Here is a 26,863-nt window from a genome sequence, read left to right as displayed (position 1 = left end):
GGGGTATCTCCACCTGGGAGGGTTCAGGGTAGACAGAGGAGGACTAGATCTCCTTCTGTCAAGTCCAGTGCTTCAGATACTTCTGTAGGGACCTCTATATGTAGTAAGAGGGAGAACACCTTGGAGAGGGAGTACCATAGTATAAAACTTGAGAAAGGCAGACTTAAGCTCAGGCGAGATCAGTTGGCCCTTGACAACGAGACCCTGGATGTGCAGAAAGCCAAAAAGAGATTGGGACTAGGGTCCCATGGTGGCAGCAATAGTGTACCTAGGATCAGGGAAACATCCTTCGACACTAGGAGCCTGAGCAGTATAGTCCCTCTTTACCAGGAGGGGAATCACAACCATAAATGGATCACTGCATTGGAGAGGGCCTGTAAAGTTCAGAAGGTCCCTCAAGGGCAGTGGGCAGCTATCCTGTGGCTCTCTTCTTTGCAAATAAAGGTAGAGATATGCTCCTCACTGTTAGAGAAGAGGAGGCTGACAATTATTCAGTCCTGAGGCGTGCCCTGATAGATGAGTTTGCCTTAACCACTGGGCAATACAGAATTAAGTTCGGAGACACCCAGGAGGCACACGCCCAGGACTGGGTTGATTTAATTGATAGTGCTATTATGGCTTTGGAAGGCTGACATCATGGAAGCAAGGTACAGGACATTGAAGGATTGTACAATTTGTCAATGAGGGAGCACCTCCTTAATAACAGTCAGAACCAACTTTTGCACCAGTACCAGGTGGACTCTGATCTGACCTCTCCCCAAGAATTGAGAAAGAAGGAAGACAAATGGGTCCACACCAGGGTCAAGCAGAAAAACCTAGTGGTGGAGGTGACCAGAAGAAGCAAGATTCTTCTAAACCCAAGGAGAAGTGTCGAGAGAAGGGCAAAGACAAAAAGGAGTCTTCTCAAGGTCTCCAAAAACCTGCATCTGGGGGGAGTCCCAAAACTCCAAGAAGGGCAAAAAGAAACCTTGGTGTTATTTATGTAAGGTAAAGATCCATTGGACAAGGGATGCTGATTGTCCAAAGGCCAAGGAGCCTACCACTGCCCCTAAGGCAACTGCACCCCCTAGCACCAGTACAAGTGGTAGTATAGCAAAAGTTCTGGAGATGGGTTCTGACTTAGTCAGAACTCCAGCTCAGACTATTCTAGTCTGTGATGGTGGCATTGATCTTGCCACCTTACTAGTAAGCCCCACTTACGTGGGCAAGTACAGACAACAGCCTTTAATAAATGGAAAGGAAGCAATAGCTTTTATGGTCACAGGGGCCAGTGTCACCATGGTGTCAGAGAAACTTGTATCCCCTGAACAAATCATACTTGGACAAAAGTACCAAGTCACCAAAGCTAAGCTAGCAATATCAGGATTGATCATTTCTTGGCAGTTGTGAATCTCAGCTGAGGAGGGGTAAACGGACATAAGAGAGTTGTGGTATCTCCAGGCCTACCTGTGGGTTGTCTGTTGGACATGATTTACAGACTTCAGCCTGGTCTGAAGTAGAGTTCAGGACTCATGCAGAAATTATGGGCATCTTCGCCAGTGTCTTTCCTGCAATCAGGGCTCAGGCCAAACAGCTCAGCACTGAGAAGGAGAAGGAAGGGTAAGGAATTGCCCTCTTCCTAAACTCCCAGTGTGGATCAGTCTCCTGAGGGAAATGATTTCAGTCCCTGTAAAGGAACTGTCCCAGAGGAACTTGGGCCTGACCAGGCAGAGTTCTAGGGGGCAGGGGGCCCTTCCATGGCAGACATAAGTTTGGAGCAGCAATCCTGCCCCTCTCTTGAACAGTTCAGACAGTAAGCTGCTGCTGAGGAATCAGGGAATGTCAGTGGGTCCCATATGATCTAATGGGAAGATGGCCTTCTGTATTGTGAAGCTAGGTACCCCATACCTGGTGCTACCAGGAGCTTGGTAATACCTCAAAGTTCAGAGGGTTTCTGCTCTCCCTAGCACATGATAGCCCCCTTGTAGGACACCTTGGGCAAAGTAAGACTTGGGACCGGACTGTCCCTCATTTTCACTTGCCCCATATGTCTGAGGACACCAAGGAGTGTTGTCGCTCCTGTGTCTCTTGCCATGCCAGTGATAACTCAGGTGGCACTACAAAGGCCCCCTTAATTCCACTTCCAGTGGTTGGGGTGCCTTTTGAGAGGGAAGGGATTGACATTGTTGGTCCCTCGAACCCTCCAACTGCATATGGACACAGTTATATCCTGGTGGTGGTGGACCATGCAACTAGGTATCCAGAAGCAATTCTCTTTAGAACCACAACAGCTCCTGTAGTGGCCAGGGCCCTCCTGGGAATCTTCTCCAGAGTGGGCTTCCCTAAGGAGGTCTTAACAGACGGAGGTACCAACTTCATGTCTAGTTACCTAACTGCAATGTGGAAAGAGTGTGGTCTAAACTATAAGTTTACCACAGCCTACCATCCAAGGTGCAATGGGCTTGTTGAAAGGTTCAACAAGACCCTGGAGGGTATGATCATGGGACTCCCAAAAAAGTTCAGGTGAAAATGGGATGTCTTACTACCCTGCCTTCTCTTTGCCTACAGAGAGGATCCTCAGAAGGGGGTAGGCTACAGCCCATTTGAACTTCTGTTTGGACATCCAGATAGGGGTCCATTGTGTCTAGTAAAGGAGGACTGGGAGAAACCCCACAAACCTTCAAAACAGGATATTGGGGACTATGTCCTTGGCCTGCGTTAATGAATGGCTGAGTACATGAAGAAAGCAGTAAAAACCTTGAGGCCAGGCAGGAGGGTCAGAAAGCCTGGCATGGCCAAAAGGCTGTCCTGACTGTTTACCAGGCAGGCCAAAAAGTGTGGATGTTGGAGCCCATGGCCCCACCAGCTCTCCAAGACAATGAAGTGGCCTCCACACCATCCTTAAAAAGAAAGGTGAGGTCACGCACGTGGTGGACCTAGGAACTCCAAGAAGTCCCCACAGGGTACTTCATGTGAACCGTATACCCTTTTGTAGAGGGGTCTGACATGAGCTTGCTCATGGCATCTGATGAGGGATAGTAGGAAGAGAGTGACCCTCTCCCTGACCTACTCTCCCAGAACCCTGTTGATGGGTCAGTTGATGGAGTACCCTGGGAGACATCCTCACTGACCAGCAACAAGCTGATTGCAGGAAGGTCCTCAATCAGTACACGCGCATGTTGTCTCTGACAGCCAGTCAAACCACCTGGCGTCCCCATAAGTGGACACAGGTGACAGTCTACCAGTAAAGAACAAACATTTACAGACAGTCTGACCATGTCAGAGACTGCATCAGGACAGAGGTCCAAAAGATGCTGGATTTGAAGGTCATTGAGCGTTCAGATAGCCCCTGGGCTACTCCAGTAGTCCTGGTACCAAAACCTCACACCACTGGTGGGAAAAGAGAGATGATGTTTTGTGTGGACTACAGAGGCATCAATGCAGTCACTAGGACTGATGCTCATCCTGTTCCAAGGGCTGATGAGCTCAAAGATACTTTGGACTCAGCCATGTTTCTGAGTACATTTGACCTGACTGCTGACTACTGGCTAATCAGACTAGCAGAGGATGCCACACTCAAAAACAGCATTTTCAACCCCCCAGTAGGCATTGTCAATTTATTGTGATGCATTTGGTCTGAAAAATGCACCTGCCACATTATTGTTGAACAAAGTTCTCACATGTCTAGAAGCCTGCAGTGCAGCATCTCTAGATGATATTGCTGTCTTTAGCTCCAACTGGAAGGATCACCTAGTCCACCTCCGGAATGTTCTGGAGGCCTCACTAGCAAGGCCAGCAAATGCCGGATAGGGCAGAGTAAGGTTGTGTACTTGGGGCACCTGGTAGGTGGAGTCCAAGTTCACCCACTGGAGAGCAAAACCAATACAATTCTAGACCGGGTTACTCCCACTATCCAGCCTCAGGTCAGAGCTTTCTTGGGCCTTACTGGGTACTACTGTCAAGTAGCTCACTTGAATTCCATCGAAGCCGACGATGCTCCCAATGCCCCTCCTCCTCAGAAGACGCCAGAAATAAAAATCTAGGCAACTGCTGAAGCGGTGGGGAAAGGGGAAGTGGATAGAGAGAGAGACTGCCAGATAGAGAACTTGCTTTTCAGGTCTTCTGTCTTCGCTGGTGAAGTTGAATACTGCACCTGTATAAAGACAACACTTAACACCTGCACTCAATGTATACTTTATATCCAACACCCAATTGAGACTTGTATTACCTGCAAAGCCTGGCTTGTAGCTTCTCTCCCATGCAGTTTAGACTGACTTCTATACTCTGTAGTTAGGGTATACAGCGTCTGCAAACACACATAAGTATTACCTAATTGAGCTAACCCTCTACACACCCCAACCCTGTCCAGTAACCTAGACTTACCTATAATGTCTAAACTGTTGCAGAAAATAAGTGGTCCTGTTGAATACTTCTTCAACTACTGTAAATGTTCATAAGAGAAACTAATGCTGCAGTCACTAAATGAGAACACACCAGATAGCAAGGATACTTGCACAAGTCTTCAAAAAATAAGCTTCGTGAATGAAGTTTACACAAGGACAAATGTCAAATAATACCAGCAGGTGGCGCTCGGAGCTAAAACACCAGTTTGCCGGTATAACTCACGGTTCCCCAAGTTGCATCTTGACTCGAGGAATTACTCGTGGCAAATTCGCTGCTAGACTGGATTCTGCTCCCTCGTTGCGCATGCGATAAATGTCAGGAGGTGCTGATAATGTCACCAAGACGAAACGTTCCTCAAACAGGCTCTAAATTCAATTTGTTCACAAACGAACTGCAGGCTTCAAGAAACGCACGCTCCCAGTGCGTAATTCAGTTGAAGTGCGCAGTTCTAAATCCCTTCACAGTTCTTAAGCGGCTCGGCAGTCGCGCGACCACTACCGCTAGACTGCGACTTCTGCACTGCGTGCTCGGGACATTTGGCGGCCATGCTGGTGGTAATCACTAGTGACCGCAAACACTGTCTGAACATTAATTTGGACACAATAAAACTTTTCTTCCAGCGTGGCAGTACTTTTACCCCATTAAATCTATAACGCTTCACCTGTGCCTTACCCTCTGATCCTGTAACTGCAATTAGGTTCCTGACAGTAGCTCCCTCCCAAGGGGGCCCTCCCAATTTTGGTTTAGTAGGGTAAGTTTTATGGAAAAGCCTCACTAATCTTGGAGCATGAACGTTATCTGAGGGTTCCCAAGACCTTTCTTCCGGACCAAAACCCTTCCATTCTACCAAATAGTACAGTGTTTTCCTAGAAATCTTTGAGTCTAAGATTCTGCTGACTTCAAATTCCTCCTCAGACTCTATTCTGATTGAAGCTGGTTTCCCTTTATGCCGGACATGGGGTGGATTTCTTTTTAGCAAAGAAATGTGAAAAGCTGGATGAATTTTTAAGCTACTTGGAAGTTGTAATTTCACTGCCACTGGATTAATTATCTTTTGAACCTTAAATGGCCCGATAAACCTTGGCTGAAACTTCCGATTACCCTTCAGCTTTAAATGCTTGGTGGATAACCAAGCCTGATCCCCAACTGCAAACTCCACACCCACACGTCTCTTTTTGTCTGCCTGCTGTTTATATGATAACTTTGCCATGGTAAGGTTTGCTTGTGCTTGCTGATAAGACTTTTTAATGCCCGCTATCCACTCAACCACAGTTGGGCTCTCCTCAGTCAGTTTCCCTAACATCAAAGTTGGGTGCCTACCATAATTCAAGTAAAACGGAGTGAACCCTGTGGATGCGTGTATAGCATTGTTATAAGCTAACTCGGCCGACCACAACAGGTCAGACCAATTCCCTTCCTGCTCCATCAAATACAGTCTTAGATATTGTTCCAACTCCTGATTTACACGTTCAGTCTGCCCATCAGTCTCTGGATGGAAACTGGTTGAGAGACGAGTGTCCACACCCAAACTATGTATATAGTTTTTCCAGAACTTGGACACAAACTGAGCTCCCCTATCAGAAACTATGATTTGTGGAATACCGTGAGCACGAACCACATGCTGATTGAATAACCTTACCAACTGAGGAGCAGTGGGAATCTTTTCTAAGGGGACAAAATGACTCATCTTTGAGAATGTGTCTACCAGTACTAGAATGGCGGTGTACCCCTGACTGCGTGGCAAATCTACTATCAAATCTAATGATACTGTGTGCCAGGGACCTGGAGCATTAGGAAGTGGTTGTAATAATCCCTGTGGGGACTGTCTAGTTGGTTTACTCTTTATGCATAATTCACAGGTTGCGACATACTGCCCCACCCGAGCTGCCATACCAGGCCACCAAAAATGTCTCTGTATCAACTGCAAGGTCTTCTTAGTTCCCTTGTGACCCGCCAACTGATCATTATGACAAGCCTCTAAGGCTTTTTTTTAAACTCACAGGTGGGTAAATACAAGGCGTCATCATAGTACGGCAGGGAGTTTTTGATGGATTTTCTCTTATCATCCGCTGTCCATTTTTCCAGATCCTGAAGAGGACAATGCTGCCGAATTTCCTTGGCGAAATCTTCCAAACTGATTATTCCTACAATTTTCTCCAATGGAATAATTGGTTCCTCCACTGGAATTCTCTTGTCCTCCGAACAGTTCATGCGGGATAGAGTGTCTGCTTTCCCATTCTTAACTCCCGGTTTGTATGTGATGACAAAGTCGAACTCAGAGAAATATAGAGACCACCTCAGTTGGCGCGGGGTAAGGGTTTTGGCTGACTTCAGAAATTGCAGGTTCCGATGGTCTGTATACACTGTCACCTTGTGCTTAGCCCCCAGTAAATAATGGCACCAATCCTGAAAAGCCTCCTTGACCGCCAACAGTTCCTTATCCGCGATGGAGTAATTAAACTCTGTCTCTGATAACTTCCTTGAACGAAAAGCCACAGGGTGGAGTTGCCCGGTCAGCTTATTTCTTTGTGACAAAATCCCACCAGTGGCGAAGTCGGAAGCATCCGTTTCCACAAAAAACTCCTCCTCAGGATTTGGATGCATCAAGATTGGCGCCGAAACAAACGCCCTTTTTAGAAACTGAAAAGCTTCCTCCGCTTCGTCTGACCAGATGAACGTCTTCCCTTTTCTTAGAAGTTGCGTGATTGGCTGGCCTTGGCAGAGAAGTCTGGAATAAACCTCCTGTAGAAATTGGCAAAGCCAAGGAAACTCTGAATGTCCTTTACATTCCTGGGAGATAACCAATCCTGAATTGCCTGCACTTTTGATGGGTCCATAGCCACCCCCTCCGCAGACAGGATGAACCACAAGAATTCCACTTGATTCACATGGAATGAACACTTCTCCAGCTTGACGTACAGATGATTCTCTAACAACTTCTGCAAGATGGCTCTCACATGTGGTATGTGATTCTCAATACAATCTGAGAAAATCAATATGTCATCAATATAGACAACTGCCACACGATCCAAGAATTCTCTTAATACATCATTCACAAAGTGTTGAAAAGCTGCCGGAGCGTTGCTCAACCCAAAAGGCATCACCTGAAATCCGTAGAGGCCATACTTAGTGCGAAATGCCGTTTTCCACTCCTCTCCCTCAGCAACTCTCACCAGATGATAGGCGCCGCGAAGATCCAGCTTCGTATAAACTCTCGCCCCCTTCACCTGATCCAACATCTGGGAGATAAGAGGTAGTGGATAACGGTTTTTGATGGTCACAAGATTCAACGCTCTGTAGTCAATACAGATGCGCAAGGTGCCGTCCTTTTTCGGCCGGAAAAACAGTGCGAGGAAACTGGCGATTGCGATGGACGTATGAATCCAATTTTTAGATAATCCTCCAAATATTTTTTCAGGAACTGGTTTTCCGCCTCAGTGAGTGCGTAAATTCGACTGCACGGCAACTTGGCACCTGGTTCTAATTCAATCTTGCAATCATACTCCCGGTGGGGTGGAAGTTTCTCTGCATTACCCTTATCAAAAACACTTGCCAAGTCCTGATACTCAGCAGGAATTTCTTTTGTTTCCAAAACACACACTTGGCGTGTAAGTTGGGCCAATTCTCGAGCAGGCGAGCTCACCATTTTCTGCGTACATGTCGAGTAACAATTTCTTCGGCAATGTTCTGAAGTCATCCCCACCGATCTGCTTTCCCAGTCAATTTTTGGGTTATGCTCCGTAAGCCACGGCAATCCCAATATTAATTGAAACTGCGGCGCATCGATTAAGTTGAAACGCAGGAATTCATGATGACCCTGAAGTCCCACCAACTCCAAGGTTTCCGTTTCTTCAGTAATTGGTCCAGACGTGAGGTTTGTGCCGTCCACAGCCTTCACTACCTCACTATGTTTTTTCTTTAATGCATGAATGCCAATTTCCTTCGCATAAGTCAGATCACAAAAGTTTCCGGTGGCCCTGGAGTCGATCATTACCGATACGTCTTTCACCTCCCTGGTTCCAAACCTCATGACAAATGATACAGTTAAATGAGGCGCTGCCGATTGAAGAGTGTTTATCAACTGTTGTATTTCAGGAGCCGACTTCGCTTGTATTCCCACCAGAGCAGCTCCCTCTACTGGTGGGATTTGGCTTTTAAACCCACACTGATTTTGGGTTTTTTGAGGCAGTCTTTCACAAAATGACCTGATACACCACAATAAAGGCACAAATTATTAGCTCGTCTTTTCTCCTTTTCCTCCTTGGACAAAGGTCCTCTGATTGAGCCAATCTGCATTGGTTCTTCCCCTACGACGTTTTCTGTTTTCGTAAATTCACTTTTTGCTCGGTCTAGCCGTGGAAAGTATGCCCGAAAATCTTTCTTCTTTTCTGACTTCCTTTCAGACAATCTATGTTCCAGCTGCAGGACCAGGTCAATCAGTTCCGATATCTCACGTGGCCTTTTTGGAATCTGCGCCAGAGCGTCTTTTAATTCGTCTTTTAATCCACGGTAAAAGATAACGGAACGTTTACTTTCTGGCCACTCCGTTTCCACAATTAGCTTGTTAAATTGGGCAATATATGCTATCAATTCCCGGTTTCCCTGTTTCAGGTCTAAGAGTTCATTATCTGTAGCTTGTTCTGCCGTTCTCCGATCAAAAATACGTAGAAATTCCTTCTTAAACACATCAAAGTTGTACAATGCTGGGTCGTCTCTGGAAATCAGAGGCATCGACCAGGCAGCTGCATCACCGCTCATGTAGGACAGCATGAACGCAACCTTCACCCTGTCATCCTTAAACACTACTGGTCTGCACAAAAAATGCAACGAACACTGGGTCAGGAATATCTGTGCCTTGTGTGGGTCCCCTCCAAACCTTTCAGGGTTAGCCAATGGAACAACTGGCGCAACGGAGTGAATCACCTGCGTCGTAACCTCTGAAGCGGAGCCCCGACTGGATTCCGAAGAACCTCCAGCCAGTAACTCCTCCATTTTGGTTTTAATTATATAATTCTCTTGTTGGGACCTTTTTATTTCTTCTCTCAATGCCCTATTATCCTCTGCGGATTGGGTTAACTGACTTTGCAGTCCATCCAAAATTCCGGCCAGAGTCTTTAGGTCTAAACCCTCTGCCATCGTGGCTCAGACGGAAACAGTGGCACTTCAATCTGTCAAGTAGCTCACTTGAATTCCATCGAAGCCGCCGATGCTCCCAACGCCCCTCCTCCTCAGAAGCCGCCAGAAATAAAAATCTAGGCAACTGCTGAAGCGGCGGGGAAAGGGGAAGTGGATAGAGAGAGAGACTGCCAGATAGAGAACTTGCTTTTCAGGTCTTCTGTCTTCGCTGGTGAAGTTGAATACTGCACCTGTATAAAGACAACACTTAACACCTGCACTCAATGTATACTTTATATCCAACACCCAATGGAGACTTGTATTACCTGCAAAGCCTGGCTTGTAGCTTCTCTCCCATGCAGTTTAGACTGACTTCTATACTCTGTAGTTAGGGTATACAGCGTCTGCAAACACACATAAGTATTACCTAAATGAGCTAACCCTCTACACACCCCAACCCTGTCCAGTAACCTAGACTTACCTATAATGTCTAAACTGTTGCAGAAAATAAGTGGTCCTGTTGAATACTTCTTCAACTACTGTAAATGTTCATAAGAGAAACTAATGCTGCAGTCACTAAATGAGAACACACCAGATAGCAAGGATACTTGCACAAGTCTTCAAAAAATAAGCTTCGTGAATGAAGTTTACACAAGGACAAATGTCAAATAATACCAGCAGGTGGCGCTCGGAGCTAAAACACCAGTTTGCCGGTATAACTCACGGTTCCCCAAGTTGCTTCTTGACTCGAGGAATTACTCGTGGCAAATTCGCTGCTAGACTGGATTCTGCTCCCTCGTTGCGCATGCGATAAATGTCAGGAGGTGCTGATAATGTCACCAAGACGAAACGTTCCACAAACAGGCTCTAAATTCAATTTGTTCACAAACGAACTGCAGGCTTCAAGAAACGCACGCTCCCAGTAAGTAATTCAGTTGAAGTGTGCAGTTCTAAATCCCTTCACAGTTCTTAAGCGGCTCGGCAGTCGCGCGACCACTACCGCTAGACTGCGACTTCTGCACTGCGTGCTCGGGACATTTGGCGGCCATGCTGGTGGTAATCACTAGTGACCGCAAACACTGTCTGAACATTAATTTGGACACAATAAAACTTTTCTTCCAGCGTGGCAGTACTTTTACCCCATTAAATCTATAACGCTTCACCTGTGCCTTACCCTCTGATCCTGTAACTGCAATTAGGTTCCTGACAACTACAGGAGGTTTGTTAATGGATACAGGTCCATTGTGACTCCCTTAACGATCTCACCTCCCAGAGAATTTCAAAGAGAGTTCAGTGGACAGTTAGCTGTTAGAAGGCATTAGATGACCTGAAGCAGGCCATGTGCACTACTCTCATTTTGCAAAGTCATGACTATTCCAAAACCTTCATTGTCCCGATAGTGGCATCTGAGATAGGGGTAGGATCTGTTTTGTTACAACTGAATGGAGAGGGCAAGAATCAACCAGTAGCTTTTATAAACAGAAGGCTGGCCCCCAGGGAGAAACGTTGGTCAGCTATAGAGAAAGAGGTCTTTCCTGTGGTCTGGGCCTTGAAGAAGTTGAGGCCATACCTGTTTGGTACTCACTTCATTGTTCAGACAGACTATAAGCCCCTCTTATGGCTTAAACAAATGAAGGGTAAAAATCCCAAACTTTTGAGGTGGTCAATTTCCCTACAGGGGATGGACTATTCAGTGGAACATAGGCCTGTGAGTAACTATGCCAATACAGATGGATTCTCCAGATATTTCCACTTAAAAAATGAAGACTCAACTTAGCAAGGTAATTCTCATCTCCTTACCTTTTTGGGGGAGGGGGGGTTTGTGTAGAAAAGTAGGTTATGCTTTTATGGACACCCCCACTTTTTGCTGGTGTCATTATGTTTTACTGACTAGTTTGACTGGGATCCTGCTAAACACAACCCCAGGCTCTGTGCTTCTTCCCAAAACTGGACATGGTGAGTGCTTAGGTACACACCAGATGGGCTACTGGTGTACCCTGATAAATCCCTACTATATGGTACTAAGGTACCCAGGGCATAGGTACACCAGGGGTCTCCCATGGACTGAAGCATTTATTATGCCACCCATGAAAGACCACTCAAATTATGACTACAGGCCTGCCATTGCACCCTGTGTAAGCTGGTGCTAGCACCACTTACCACAGATATAAGTTTCCATATATGAGGTCACTGGACTTAAAACCTATACGTCAGGCCTTTCAATCCTGAAGGCAGGGTGCTCGGTTCTAAGTGTGATGGTGCTCCTGCATGAGCAGGACACACCCTACAACCTTCGGAGTCCATTCTCCAGGGTTGTAAGTGCATCAGCCATTAAGATACATAGAGTGGCCATGCGTCATTACGGTATGACCATCTCTAAACTGGCTGTAACAAACCCTGCTGTGTTTGGTATCAACTATGTTGGAAACATACCCCCACACCGTAAATGACGAGGGAGGTATGATTCAATGGAACCATACCACCACACTGTAAACGGTGTGGGAGGTATGATTCCATGGAATCATACCACCACACCGTAAACGGTGTGGGAGGTATGATTCCATGCACTGTCAAGTTCTTCTGGGAAGGCCTCAGTGCTCCCGGGATCAGTCTTCTAGACCCCGACAGCAAATTATGGCTGCTGCCGACCAGAGACACGATTCTGCCCTCCTGCTGCTAAGCCAAGCTCAAGCAGAGGAAGGCAGGACAATAGGTATCCTTTCACAGGGAGGAATGACCACCTCCCAGACAGGACTTTGTGTATTGGGACTGGGTGGGGCGCTTTCCAGGGCCACTCAGACTGCTTGATGGGCACCCTGCATACTCCCAGTCCAAACCAGTTCAAAGAGCTGCTGGCTCCCGCTCTGGAACGAAACTGGACAAAGGACATGGGAGTATCCTCACCACTGTCCAGCACCTCCTCTGGGAGGGATCCCTGAATCATTCCAACCCTTTCCTTAAGGTACTTAAGGGCTTACTGTGGGTGGGGTCCCTAGATTCATTGTGGGTCAAGGTTCAGATCACATACCACTTCAACTGTCGGGGCACTCTGGAACTCATTGGACTTCGCGTGGGGAACAGAGACTGCAACTGGGAAGACAGATGCTGCTCCTCGTCTCATCATCCAGCAAGTCTTCTGCAACGTCTGTGCCTGTGATGCATGCAGGTTCTTCACAGGGCCTGTGGACATCCAAGACACCCAAAGGAATCTCCCTTGGAGTGAAGGAGTCACGCCCCTGCATCTGCAGACACCGCAACACAGCAGACTGGTCTGCTGATCCTGGGCTCCCTTGGGCTACGAAAGACTCAGCAACATAGGTGGTGGTTATGCAACTTTCTCGAGGCCTGCACTGTCTTCCCACCAAATTTGAGGCCAGTATCCCTCATCGGAACAGAACCCCTGTGCACTATGTCGACTTGCTGTTGCCAAGGCTTGTTGACTCTCTCCTCGAGAGATCTCTGGGCTCCAAGAAGCTCCAACCTCAAGCATCTCCTGCAGCCAAGATCTTTGCCTGCATCGCATCCTTTGCACGGTGGGCTTTCATCCTTTGGTGCGCTTCTTGAGGTCCTCATGCGACTCCTGTGCCTTCAGCCTGTGGGTCCTCTCGAGGGTCTTCTTTGGCTCCAGGGGGCTCTCCTGCATGCTAGGAGCCTGCTCTGACTTACCTGCTCGTGGTGAGTCACTTGAACCTTGCTGGTCCCGACACTGCACCTTTATCTTCAACTACTTTGGTTGCCGCTGCGAAGGCTTGTTGGTGCCCCTGCCAGACACTGACCCCTTGGCTCTTGACATCCAACGTAGGACAGCTTCTGCACGGCTCCTGGCCCTCCTCTGCATTGCCTGGTCCGTACAGTTGCAATTTCAAGGGCACCATCAACTCTCCTACATCTCCGACATGGGTGAGCATTCTTCTTCTGTGCTTCCTGTTTACTCCTGAGTGGCATAGACCTTGTCCCCTTTGCTTGCAGGTACTTCTCATCTTGAATCCACCTTTGGGTTCCACCAGACACTTTCACCTTCTACGCCAGCTGCATCTTTTCTGAAGTCCATTGTGGTCTATGGCGGTTTCCGGCGTCACTTTACACCTATGAACCCGACTTCCCTGGTGTAGGTGACCTAGTTCCTGTGGTATCCATGGGTGGGGTGACTCTCCAACCTTCCATCTTCCACCTGGTTTCTTCGTGGTCCGCTGGGAAGGGTCCTTCTTTAAAATTGCAACCACACTTACCCATTGACTTCTGTTGAGGACAAGGTCTGTACATGACCTCCGTGGGGGTTCCTAGATACTCACCTTGCTTGGTTACTTGGGTCCCCGGCTCTTCTACATCCGCTGGGTTCATTCTCGACTTAGGTCGTAGTTCGCATTCCACTATTTTGGTATATGGTTTGGTCCCCCCTTGCGGACCGCTGTGTATTCTGTGCTATTTATGTATTCTATTGACAAAGTATTGTGTGAATTGTGATGTATCTCCGGGTAGGAGATAATTCATTGTGTTAGTGAATGTTAATAATAAATACCTATTTTTTTAACTGCACTGTGTGGTTCTTTTCCACTTAAACTATACCATATGATTAAGTACTGGTAAAACAAGCTGCTTTTTACTCCTTCTGGACTAAGCCTGAAGGCTGCTCTCCACAGCTACCACTTAGAGTGCTTTCTAAGGTTGTCTAAGACCACTAAAATCACCATGAGGGTTGTCTGGATTAGTGCAGGGTGCTTCACTTACATAAATGAGCAATATATACCAAGCCAGACTCTCACATTGGAGTGCAGTGGTTGGGATTCAAGCCTGCATTGTTTTACTAGCTAATGTAGGAGTGGATTAATTGACAAACCATCACTAGCATTAGGCACATATAATACTATAGAATACGTAAGTTCTACTGAACTTTTAGATTGGTTGTTAAGGGTCTAGCACAACTCTTTCTCCAATCTTAGGAAGGACCTGTCCTGGCAGTGTTCCCATTGGGTGCAGGGTCAAGACTGATTTGCATATGGCTGGGTCCAAACTGGAATGGCATGGTGAACAAAAAAAAATATGGATTTAAGCCCAAATCTTTGTACTGGGGTGAATGTATGAGAATTTTCTGCATTCTGTCCATCAATTGTTCTTTTTGCTTATATAAGTGAGCACCATATACTAAGCCAGCCTCTCACAGTGGGCGTCTATGTAGGTCCTGTGAAGTAATCCCAGCGCCCACGATGGATGCATAGCCGACCGGTGCCACCTAACGACACCCAGGTGTACTGCTGAAGAAAGAATTTCGGGATCCAGACTGACACCTAGGGGGAATTCTATGGTAAGGAATCTACAACTAACAGTCTCTATCAGACATAGCTTTTATATTGCACTTACCTTCTGACTTTAGAGCATAATGAGCCTGCACCTCGGGGTCAGTCCTTAACAGAATCACATGTGCAACAGATTCTTTGACCCACCATCCTTGGTTTTTATACAATGCTAAGCTCGCTTAAAAGTGCACTTCCAAGCATATTTCTCCATGAGTTCCTTAGGTAATAAGTAGAAAAATGCTTCCATTATCACCTCCTCACCTCAAGGTGCATCCCTTATAAAAACCGGAGGTCAGTCATCCTCTGCGAGGACATTATCATACTCCTCCTTTCTGTGATGGGAGGAACGCTTGCAAATAGTCCAACCACTGGCAATTGTTTGGGGTAGCATTTCAACTCATCGTGCACATCAGTCTTAGTCCTGCTCTAACACGAACAGTCCAGCCCAGACTCCCCAGCCAAGCCCACTCCAAAAAAGTGCACAAGTAACTCGGGTCCAATTTCGGCATTGTTGGGCCTCTTCAGTCGAGGCATGCTCATGTTGGGGCATACCACTGGCCACTTAGGTCATTACATCAAGCAGACAAAAGTAGCCTAAGTGGCCAAAGGGGTGACCAGACGTGGGTCCCCACTTACTGTACCACTGGAACCAAGCTGCACATGACTGCAGAGGCCCAAGCTTGCTTGACTTCCGGTTCAGAGAGGACCTGGCTTGGCTGTTTGGGTTGAACTGTTCCTACTGGAGGAGGATCAAGGCTGATTTGTATATGTCTGAGTCTAATCTGAAGTTGCATGGTGGGCTAAAAATAATGGGTTGGAGGGCTTCCCCAAGCAATTACCAGTAGTTAGACTATTTGCAAGCATTTCTCCCATCACTCTTTGTGTGTTTGTCCCTAAAATGTATAACTTTCGGAATAGGCTGCTACGACATTGTAAAACAGATTCAAAACATGAGATTGAAACAGAAATCGAAATAGGGAATTAAACGTTTTTAGTAAGTAAAAAGCCTGACAAACACACAGCAGAGAGAAAGCACCTGTCCGACCTGATGGAAGAGGCCAATATAATAACACAAGCCTCGGCTATTAGTAATGCTTTCTAGATTTCTTTAGAGAACATGCCTCGAGAAAGGGTTCTCTAGACCCTCTGGCATTAAAGACTTAGTCAATGTACCAACATGAGAGAGAGAAAACCCAATGGATTGCAACCCTCACTACCCAGTGAGCATTACATGAGTGAGGTACGTATTTAGTACTGATCAGTCCTATGAAACCTCAGAGGAATATTGTGTGAAACTCCAGCCTTCAGACACATTAAAGAGCGCTAGGAATATATTTTCAAGGTTTATTAAAATCAAAATCTTACCTAGTGCGCACAATACAAATATTAGTTATTATAAAAATACACCTAAGAGTCAATACTATGTTAGTAGGCAGAACAATAGCAAATATAATAACAATAAGATGGTATTGTAGAGGTTTCCTGCTTCCCCCACCCCTCCTTTCCCTTAGCCGACTAAGTTAAACTCAGCACTGATAATGGGCCTACAGGAGCTTCATAGATGGTTCACACATGTATACTTTTCTATAGCAGTGTTCAATAAGGAGTCAGCGGCTGCTATTTCTGTGTCCACATTCCAGTGACTATGCCCTCGAGTCCAGCAGGTAAGCCGAGCTGAATGGAGGACGGACTCAAAGTGCCTTCTTTGTATCCTTCAGCAATAAAGGTATTTACGACTATCAGCTGAGTCTGTCTCAAATCCCTGGAGCAAAGTTCTTCTCTATCTAAAAACAACTTTGTTCCAGGTTATATTCAGTCTACATATGGTGAACACATCTTCATAATAAACAATTAGGAAGCCCCCTAACCTCCCGCCTTCTTATATTCTGTGAAAGAAAGTGTTTGCTTAAAAACAATAACTGAGAAATCAAGATATCAATTTCTATGAAACATGGTTCATTGTTTAAAAACAAAAACTAGAAATGCAATTCAAACTATGTCAAAACAAATTATGAATATATTCAAGAATTCTGAATTATCACATTGTAATAAAACAAATACTTTAACATAATTGCCATTTGTGAACAAGCATTAAAAACAACCGCCTGAATAAATAAACAAGGATATTCCAAAGAGTTACCTAAAAAAGAGAAAAAAAACATGAAAAGGATAACACTGAGGTGGACCCTGCACAGACACAGGATCAGAATCAGGCTCAGAATCAGAGTCAGCAAGAAATTAGAGCTTCTGCTGATAGATGCAACGCTGCAGAGGCACCGAGTTAGAGTCGGCATGCCTGACCACTGATTGCACTTATGTAATTTTGTGGTGCAACGTCAGTCGACCTCAAGCTGACATCGGTATGGCATCTGATATGGATGTCGCCACCAGACCATTCCTGGCACTGGCCATATCAGCGTCGACGGTGAGAACCAGCATGGATCTTCGGGCCAGAGTAGAAGTGTGTATTGGAGTAAGTACAGGTCAGGCTCCAGGTACAACCAGTTCCAGGGAAGGAACCGCTGACGGTAACCCGCCTCGAGGCCCCTGCAGTTCCATGGTACCTGAAGGTGCTCCTGGAGGAGATAGAAGCACACTGAATATTTATAGTATGGCGTATTTGAATAGCTCAATCTGTCACAGGGACAACATGTCCCTGGCTCATCGTGACCAACTGAGGGATTGGTTCCTTGGTCAGTGACCTTAAAGGAGTGTGCCCCATGTGCCTTCACTTTAAGGTCAAAGGTGGGATGAGGGAGAGCCCCACTTTGTGTTTTTATGCTTGGAAGTGGACTTACTAGAAGATTTTGAGCTGGAAGTGGAGCAATCACTTGAACAGCCCTGTGACCAGGATTGGGCCAGAAACCTGTAATGGGAGCAACATCTAAGTGAAGACCGGGACTTCCTTTTGTGTTTGGCAGCATACAGCTTTGCTTCCTGATCCTTTGGGTGCACTAGGGCACATTTTTCACACAACTGTGAGTCATAGCCGCAGGTCAGGCCCCATAGGCAGACCATCGGTGAGACTGTGACAGATATCTGCTTCCTGCATTTACGGAACAGCTTGACTCCTGATGTTTTTGATGGTGACATTGTTCCTTAGCACGCTGCTGTGAAAACATTTTGGAGGTGTAAATTTGGCACTATATGCGTCTCCGGTTCGTCACTTCTGGGGCGGTATGAAGTCAGCGCAGAGCCACACAACACCACCTTGCACAGAAGCAGTGATAAGAAATTCTCCAGACCAAAGTCTGGCACATGGGGGATATACTAAGGTGAGGAATCTACTGTTAAAAGTAGTCGTCAAAAATGTACTTAAAGTTATTATAAAGTGCTACTACACCTATTAGTATGGGAGCACTAAACATACAAAGGCAGCTTATTCGCTAATCAAATTACATTTTTCTTTCGTAATTGTAACGTCATGCCTGCTATGAAGTGTTGGTATAATTGTTTAATGCTGTTTAATGTGGCTGGGGTGTTAAAGGTAGAAGAAAGCATAATCCTTGACTCTGTGCCCTTAACTGAAATTAAAATTTTCGTTACAAAAGCTTGTACATTTTCTATTCTAATTCTATCACATTACAGGATATTGTGCAAGACTAAACTGGCCACGTGCAACACACAGAAAACTGCCAATAAGCTGAAGATGAGGGGGCTGCTTTTATGGCTAGATGGAAAGAAAACTACGTTTTCTTGCAGAGGCATACATAATTCTGTATCCTTAACCCCTAAAACCACTTGGATAGAGGGGTTAGGAACCACATATCCCCCACGATATTTAGGCTAGAACAGGTACCTAAAAACTTTCAAGTAAAAAGTGATTATAGGGGGCGTGGTGTGGCTACCACAGATGCAGCTCAGTGAACTTCGCGCAGCCCCCTTCAATTAATCCAACATATCTGCAAGCATAGCTGCCCATCCATAGCTGAACCTGAATGCTGAGGAGCTGATACCAATGAGGAGGACGCGATTCAACAGCTGTGGGCAGCGAGCATACCTAGCAAGCCTCCGAGTTGGCTGAGTGGGTGTGGGGTTAGCTGTCAACATCGCAGTTAGCCAGGACAGTGTAGTGGGTGGCCAAACACTACAATGAACAGTGATGCTTATGCCAAAGGAGAGCTGGAAGCGGGGAGATGCTGCTAATGACCGCATAATTGGGAGGGAAGGCTGTGATAGCAGACCCCGTGGAGAGGCGAAAGGACTGATGCTGACAATGCCACGGCGAGGGGGTACATCTGCGGTGACCATGAGCTGCAGAGACACCAGACCTCCGACAGAGGTGCTTCGGAAGCAGGTACCATTGTAGAATGCTACACTGGAGGGAACAACCTCCTGACACCACAAGCTGTGGCCTAGCAGGGCGGCAACTTGCAGCCTGAGGTGAGTGACAGCGCTTCATGTGCAGCAATGGTTCTTTTACTGCATCTTTTAGCAAGTCCCAAGCCTTCTCTTGATGTGTGAAACAGCTGTACATTCCTTGAAGACACGCTGGGTTGATTAGCACTGACTGCAGCCGGGGACTGCTGGCTACACAGGCAGGGTGGAGGAGATGAGTATTTGACAACGATAGCAAAATGGAACTGTACCGACCATGTTGTTAGAGATATTCATCATTACTGAACCTATAGACAAGTGACCAATCCAGATTAGTTATCAGTGAGACAGAGATGATGCACCTCGTGGACAATTGAAAGGCACACAAGCTTGATGCATCACCACTGCCTGAGAGGTGGCAGCAGGCACAACACTAACATGAAGCTAGTAAGGCTGTATGAACCTATTTCCATGGGTAGCGGCCCCTCTTCTTGGATATGGGCGTCTGATCCAGGTGAGGCAATCCTTTTCAGGACATACTGTGACTAGGGGGTAGCCCAGGGGAGTGGGACATTGGCAAGAATGCCTTGTGATAGCTGACTGCCTCATAGACAATACCGCTGCAGTATATACCAACATATCCCTTGCTACAAAAATGGGGTGTTCAAGGCCCAGATAATAAAGGCCACAGAAGCGAGGCTGATGGAGAGGGCCAGGCAGCTGAGAGTATGCAGTATGACCTCAACCAGGGTAGCTAAGGGGACGCCAGACATAAATTAAACTAGACAACATCCTATTAGGCTCACCTGAGAGACACTGGAACATAAAATAGTATCTGTTGTGATTGACATGAATCTATTGCCAGAAAATCATAAAAAGTTAGCAAGTAAAGCGAAACAAGCCGAGGCATGCTTGAATAGCCTCACTCCGGAAGCGGCATCTCTCTGAAACAGGGTAAAGGGACTCGCTCACAGAATTCACTTTCTTGAACTGAACTGAGAATTTGGAAGGGTGATGATGCCATAATAATGTCAGAATGGTTGACTTATCAGATCAAGCGGAAGGAAACAACATTATATCCTGCCTCTAAAATTGGATAAAAACTATAGTAGCTCCTCAGGGACTGTAGTGAAAGAGCCACTTTTGTAGTCTGGCACCCAATGATGACCTCCAACTATCACCATTTTAATAGATTTTAGTGTGTTCCTTAATGTAGGATGGTCCTGCATTTGCCTGTTTCTCTTCTGTTCTGTAATCTTGCTGTCTTTCAGTGGGAGCTGTTACTGAGTGGAACAGTCTTGCCAAGAGCAGAGCGTGAGGGATGTGCATTTGAAGGTGTGCAGTTGTGTAGGAATGTGTCAGTGGTGAGAATTATGAGTTCTTAGTATTGGCTTTGACCATTCTGTTTTCTGACTTTATCTTAATGGCAGGGCTTGCCTATTGGCTTTGGCATAATCTTATGCCATCCTGCATTAGTGGCCTATGCTTAAGCGACTCCATCTTCTGAGCCTTTCTAGGTGAGAAGTGATGTTTTGCTTTCACTTGTTTTCTGCACTCTGTGTGCTAGTCGAAACCGGTTCTTATCAGAGTAATGTGAAGCTCCTTCTCGAAGTCATAGCAAAGGCCTGATCAACCAATGCTGTGTCCCCGGCACGGAGTGGTACGAAATCTGATTGGAAAAGGAGGCGGGGCTTGCTAGAAGCTTCGACCAATGTTTTCACTTGTAATAAAAGGGGGAGCCTACACTGTTCTGGTGGAAGTTAGAAGGGGAAGTTTTGGGAGTTTGGATTCCGAGTGAGGGCAGAGTGTCTATCTCGGATTGAACCGTGATTGCTGAGCTCTGATCCCCGGCTGTGTGAAAACTTCCCCCGGCCAGAAGTGGGCAGTTTATGCATCAGGTGATGTATTGAGTTTTGTGATTATTGCCATTGTGATGTGAGCCAGTGGCTGCGATCGTTTGAGGTGTTTTCTTTGTTGTGTGGGAGGTTCACATCCAGAGTGATCCCTATACTCTGTGTATATATATCTTTCTGATCTCTTGCATGACGTCCAGTGTATCTTATCTTATATCAGATAATGCTTGTTTATTAATCAGTATTATAGTTTGCTCAGTTATTGATTCATGCCTTTAGATTATACGTTTGCTACATATATTTGAATCTAATGCATCTGGTATCTGAGACAGCCTTTGTTTAGAGAGTATTATGTAATAAACCCCAAGCCTTATTCTAAAAGTGATAGTCTTTGCATTTTGTTAAATAAAACTCCCTTTCAAAAGGTGCTGTTTGTTTTGTGTTGCAGTCTTGCTGTGCCAGGGGTGGTAGGACATGCTTAAAAGTGTACATTATTCAAAGGTGTGATGATATATTTGCCTCCCAGGTGAGAGTGCAGTGAATGGGTGTGGCTTATTGGTGAGAAGCCACATTCAAAACATTTTTGGCGTAGTCCGTTGCAGGATATAAACGTTGATTTGAAAGGGGAAAAAATATGTTTTGTTTTTTTAAAGAAATTGAAAGCAGACTCTCAGATATCAATTGATTTATTTGCATGGGGGTAGCCCATATGGTGTTTTGGCTCATGCGTGAGTTAGTTGTGTTGGGTTGAATAAGAATTGCTGTGTGTTTAAATGTGTTTTGTTTAAAGGGCTTGTAAATAGCTTGTTACGTTAGGCAGAAAGGGCTGGATCCCTTTAAAGTGTTCAGTAAAAGATGCATTTAAAATGTGCTCAGCTGCAACGAGAATGTAACATCTCAGAATATAACCCTGAAACGTGGGATGATATTTCAGACAGTGATAGTGGGATTATTTTTAATGTGTTGTTTAACATGCATCCACAATTTGAGCATTTGCAAAAAGAATGCAGTGAGCTGAAGGAAATGTTAATTGATGCCCAGTGTGAAAATATACCTTTGAAAACAGAATTAAACGTTCATGATTTAAATGTGAAAAATGTAACAGAGAATGCAGTTGGACTGCAGTCTGCACAGGCTGTTTCAATTAATTCTTCTGAAGAGGGTTTTCAGTTAGAAAGGAATGTGCAGGGAGATAACCAGACCAGTGTTTCAGAATTACCGATCCCCGGTTGTGAAGATAAAGCAGACCTAACAGTGCACGATACATTTTGCTTTAACCACTTGGCTGCTAAGGCTTTTCCCCTCCTGCGCTGACATTTATTGAATCCCATTATACATGACGAGTTCACCTTGTCATGAGCACAGCTCCAGTGTGCCTCATGACGAGTTCACCTTGTCATTAGCACTGAACAGGTTAAAATACAAATGCAACCATACGATTTTGAGAGTGAACAACAGCAAACGGTGTACAATAATTATGACTGGCTAATTCAAAGCTCTAAAAATGTATTTTGTGATTTTACCCAAAAGCAATGTGCCCATTTTAGCCACAGTGAAGTGCAGGGAAAAAAGAAGTCACTTTTAAATTCAGATGCTGAACAAATGTCCATGACTCTGTGCTGTTGCACACTAAAAGATACTGGACAGACCAGTGGGAGAGAATATGTGATTTGCCTATGGGAGATTGCAGTGGTTATTAAATGGCCCATATAGACAGGAAGGTAGTCTGCGCAGAATTTGACAAAGGCAGATTTGGTAACATCAATCGCAAGAATAAAATGTTTTGTATAGCTGGTGCAAATGTAAGAATTCCTGGCCCATGACAATTGACTGTTGCAAAATAAATATACCTTCTTTGACTGATGCTGCCCCAGATATTGTTACAGAAGTACCATGAGACTTAGTATGCCACTTTTTAATGCTGCCAATGTTTTGTCTTTTAGTTACCAATAGTCCTGTAGACAAATGACAGTTTAGAATTTGCTTAAATTAGTCAGACAGAACTGTGGAGCATTTAAACACAGACCACAAAGCTTTGCTGGAGGTCAGGAGAGGTTAAAGCTGTTTTTTGTCTGAGACAAGAGAAGGGTTTTTAGACTGTGTGACATGTGCTTCCTAAAAAATATATAAAGGTGCATGCATTTAAATGTGAGGCTGTTTTCCATCTCTGACATGAAATGGCACGTAAGAATTTGGTGCAGGGGGAGAAATAAAATACACAGTCAGTGATGGTGAAGTGCTTGCATCGTTGAGTTGGATGTTCAGGAGGCTTGCAAATGCGCAGGTTTCCTCCCCCCCATGAGGAGAGTCACAGAATAGATAGGAGCAGACGAAAGTTGGCAGGAGTGCATGGCACTTCGGCCTTGGAGGAAATTGGGTGGGGGCCAGGAAAGAAGTCTCTGCTTGTTATGATTGGCAATGGACCAACTTTGGTCCGCGGAAGCTTTTGTAAATGAGGGGGACTAAAGGAGCGAGTGAAGAATGAAGCAGGCTGCCCCAGCCCTTCTAGCTGTGTAGAAAAAGTTAGATGTTACCAGAAAAAACTTAGAGGCTATAGCGCAGGTAGTATTCTTAGACAATTCCCCAGATGTAGAGGAGAGTTTTGCAGACAAAAATGAAACTATTAGACTTCTAAAAAAAAGAAAAAAAAAGAGGTGTGTTTTGAATTTTTTTTGTTTTGCTAGAAAAGTGATACTTGTTTATCATTTCAGATTGCCAGATTGCGGTGCCAGGGTGCGAGTGATGCCTTCCCCCCTGCACCGCCCTTGTGTGTGTGCCCCCCCTTCCCTAACCTTCCCCAAGCCTGGTGGAGCTGCCAAGCCGGACGGTGGAAGTTGAAGTCCTGTGGCTGACCGGACCGGATGGGGTCTGCCTTTGCTGAATGGACTGGATGTGGTCCTTCTATGCCAAGCAAACTGTACTGATGTGGTGTAGATGGAGAGGACGCGACTAGCGAGAAGGCTGTGTGCCTTTCACACAGACAGCCTGTTGGTTTTTGCCTGAATAGTGAGCAGAAGGATGTGCTGCAATTGGAGTTGATTTATTGACCTGTGAGGGAAACAAAATTCAAGAGCTGTGTATCTTTCACACAGATGAACTGTTAGTTTGAACACTAAAGAAGGTGAACAACTGAGATGTTGTTCTGCAATTTGAGCAGATATTTTCTGACCTAGAGACTGAAATGCTTTTATTTTTCAGCGGGCCATTCATAATAGTTTGGCTGTCTTAGCAGCAGAAGTTCATTTATTTTGCGTATACATGCAGTTTTAGATGGTTTGCTTTCAATTGAGAAATGACATAATTGTGTCTTTCAGTTGAGACTTGCTTTGACATATGCTTTTGTGGTTTTATTGAGTTTTTCAATCATAGTTGTGTTTTTTAGTTGAGAAATGCAGTTTCTCATTGATAGTTATGTCTTTAGTTGAGTGACTCAATTTTTGATATATGTGAATGGTGATAGTCGAAGGTCATGGAGTGGAATGTAGTGAAAGAGCCACTTTTGTAGTCTGGCACCCAATGATGACCTCCAACTATCACCATTTTAATTGATTTTAGTGTGTTCCTTAATGTAGGATGGTCCTGCATTTGCCTGTTTCTCTTCTGTTCTGTAATCTTGCTGTCTTTCAGTGGGAGCTGTTACTGAGTGGAACAGTCTTGCCAAGAGCAGAGCGTGTGGGATGTGCATTTGAAGGTGTGCAGTTGTGTAGGAATGTGTCAGTGGTGAGAACTATGAGTTCTTACTATTGGCTTTGATCATTCTGTTTCCTGACTTTATCTTGCTTAATGGCAGGGCTTGCCTATTGGCTTTGGCATAATATTATGCCATCTTGCATTAGTGGCCTATGCTTAAGCGACTCCATCTTCTGAGCCTTTCTAGGTGAGAAGTGATGTTTTGCTCTCACTTGTTTTCTGCACTCTGTGTGCTAGTAGAAACCGGTTCTTATCAGAGGAATGTGCAGGCTCCTTCTCGAAGTCATAGCAAAGGCCTGATCAACCAATGCTGTGTCCCCGGCACTGAGTGGTACGGTATCTGATGGGAAAAGGAGGCGGGGCTTGATAGAAGCTTCAACCAATGTTTTCACTTGTATTAAAAGGGGGAGCCTCCACTGGTCTGGTGGAAGTTGGAAGTGGAAGTTTTGGGAGTTTGGATTCCGAGTGAGGGCAGACGTGTCTATCTCGGATTGAACCCAGATTGCTGAGCTCTGATCCCCAGCTGTGTGAAGACTTCCCCCAGCCAGAAGTGGGCAGTGTATGCATCAGGAGATGTATTGAGTGTTGTAATTATTGCCATTGTGATGTGAGCCAGTGGCTGTGATCGTTTGAGGTGTTTTCTTTGTGGTGTGGGAGGTGCACATCCAGAGTGATCCTCTACTCTGTGTATATATATCTTTCTGATCTCTTGCAGGACGTCCAGTGTATCTTATCTTATTTCAGTCATTGCTTGCTTATTAATCAGTATTATAGTTTACTCAGTTATTGATTCATGCCTTTAGATTATAAGTTTGTTACATATATTTGAATCTAATGCATTTGGTATCTGAGACAGCCTTTGTTTAGAGAGTATTATGTAATAAACCCCAAGCCTTATTCTAAAAGTGATAGTCTTTGCATTTTGTTAAATAAAACTCCTTTTCAAAAGGTACTATTTGTTTTGTGTTGCAGTCTTGCTGTGCCAGGGGTGGTAAGACATGCTTAAAAGTGTACATTATGCAAAGGTGTAATGATATATTTGCCTCCCAGGTGGGAGTGCAGTGATTGGGTGTGGCTTATTGGTGAGAAGCCACATTCAAAACAGGGACTCTCTGACATTTTATCATTGAGCAAGCGCATAGAGTCCCAGCTTGACCGCTACCGCGCGGTCACTGCCAAGAAAAAGTGATGCAACGCATTCTAAATTATAGGGTTCCAGGCACAATCCTTGCAGCAGCAAGATAAGCAGGACATTTGATTGTAGAAGATGCATGGGTCATGTTGTTCCCTGATTACATGTGGGCGGTACAAAATTGAAGATTGTCTTATTGAAAGTGAAATCACAGCTGCCAGCAGAAAATTCGGAATGCCATTCTATTCCCAGCAAGGCTCAACGTCATTCCTGAGAATAAAACATGGCTATCAAATGATCCGTAAGATAGTCAGAATAGGCTAGACAAGTGTAATGGCAAAGCCACTGAAGAACTCCCCTAGCAGCAACCAAGACCACAGCGGAGACTGTGCCGCAGGGCGCAGAGAACTAGCCACCACCCAAATGCAGAAAGAATGGGAAGACATTGGAACTTTAACCAGGAAATGCTTGACAAAATATATATACAGTGAACATGAAGCATTGGAGGTGGGTCACTCCAGGTTCAGCTCAGAGTGAGACTCAGATTTCACAGTTCAATCCGACAACAACTGGCCAGCAATCTCCAACAGACCAGCAGATGACCTAATATAGCAGCACTGTATTCTTTATCTATTATGAGCGATATGAGATGAGCTCCTGAAACTACTGATTATCACCTACCAGAAGGCTATTGGGCCATTACGGTCATAGTGAATGGATATGCAACGAGTGGTTGATAATAAGTTTAACGTGGGGGTCAACGTTGCTAAACCACTGACGTTCCTCTTGTAATTGCCTTGATACTCCTCCAATAGACTGATCTGAGAAGTCGATGGTCAATAATTGAATTGTTAGATTGTTCAGAGTTAGAGTTAGAGTTTTAGACAAGACATGGGTATTTTCTCGTCCTGCCCTTGAAATGGGAGTTTAGTTAGGATTCGTACCCCCTGGTTGTTGCTTATGAGCAGAGGATGTGCTCACGGTAAACAGTAGAGGGGACAATGCAGAATCCAGGAATTTCTGATACTTATGTGGTGCCTTTTGGTTATCTATACTTTCTTGTGTGGCCCTATATTACC

At 45.3% G+C, this 26,863-nt stretch overlaps 1 protein-coding gene and 1 long non-coding RNA gene across 2 annotated transcripts in view; one reads left to right on the top strand and one right to left on the bottom strand.

The window, feature by feature from the left end:
• The window catches only part of LOC144752810 (uncharacterized), a 280,659-nt gene that overhangs the window by 147,146 nt on the left and 106,650 nt on the right, over positions 1 to 26,863 (bottom strand). The window lies entirely within an intron of this gene.
• Positions 20,872 to 25,604, top strand: LOC144753821 (uncharacterized). The gene is made up of 2 exons (XR_013594548.1): positions 20,872 to 21,007; positions 23,674 to 25,604. It is a non-coding gene; the product is annotated as an uncharacterized LOC144753821 (long non-coding RNA).

The sequence above is a fragment of the Lissotriton helveticus genome, chromosome 5_1 (genome assembly GCF_964261635.1).
Source record: "Lissotriton helveticus chromosome 5_1, aLisHel1.1, whole genome shotgun sequence".
In the NCBI taxonomy this organism is placed as follows: Eukaryota; Metazoa; Chordata; class Amphibia; order Caudata; family Salamandridae; genus Lissotriton; species Lissotriton helveticus.
The sequence above is the reverse complement of the archived record's forward strand: the minus strand, read 5'-3'. Positions and strand labels throughout refer to the sequence as shown.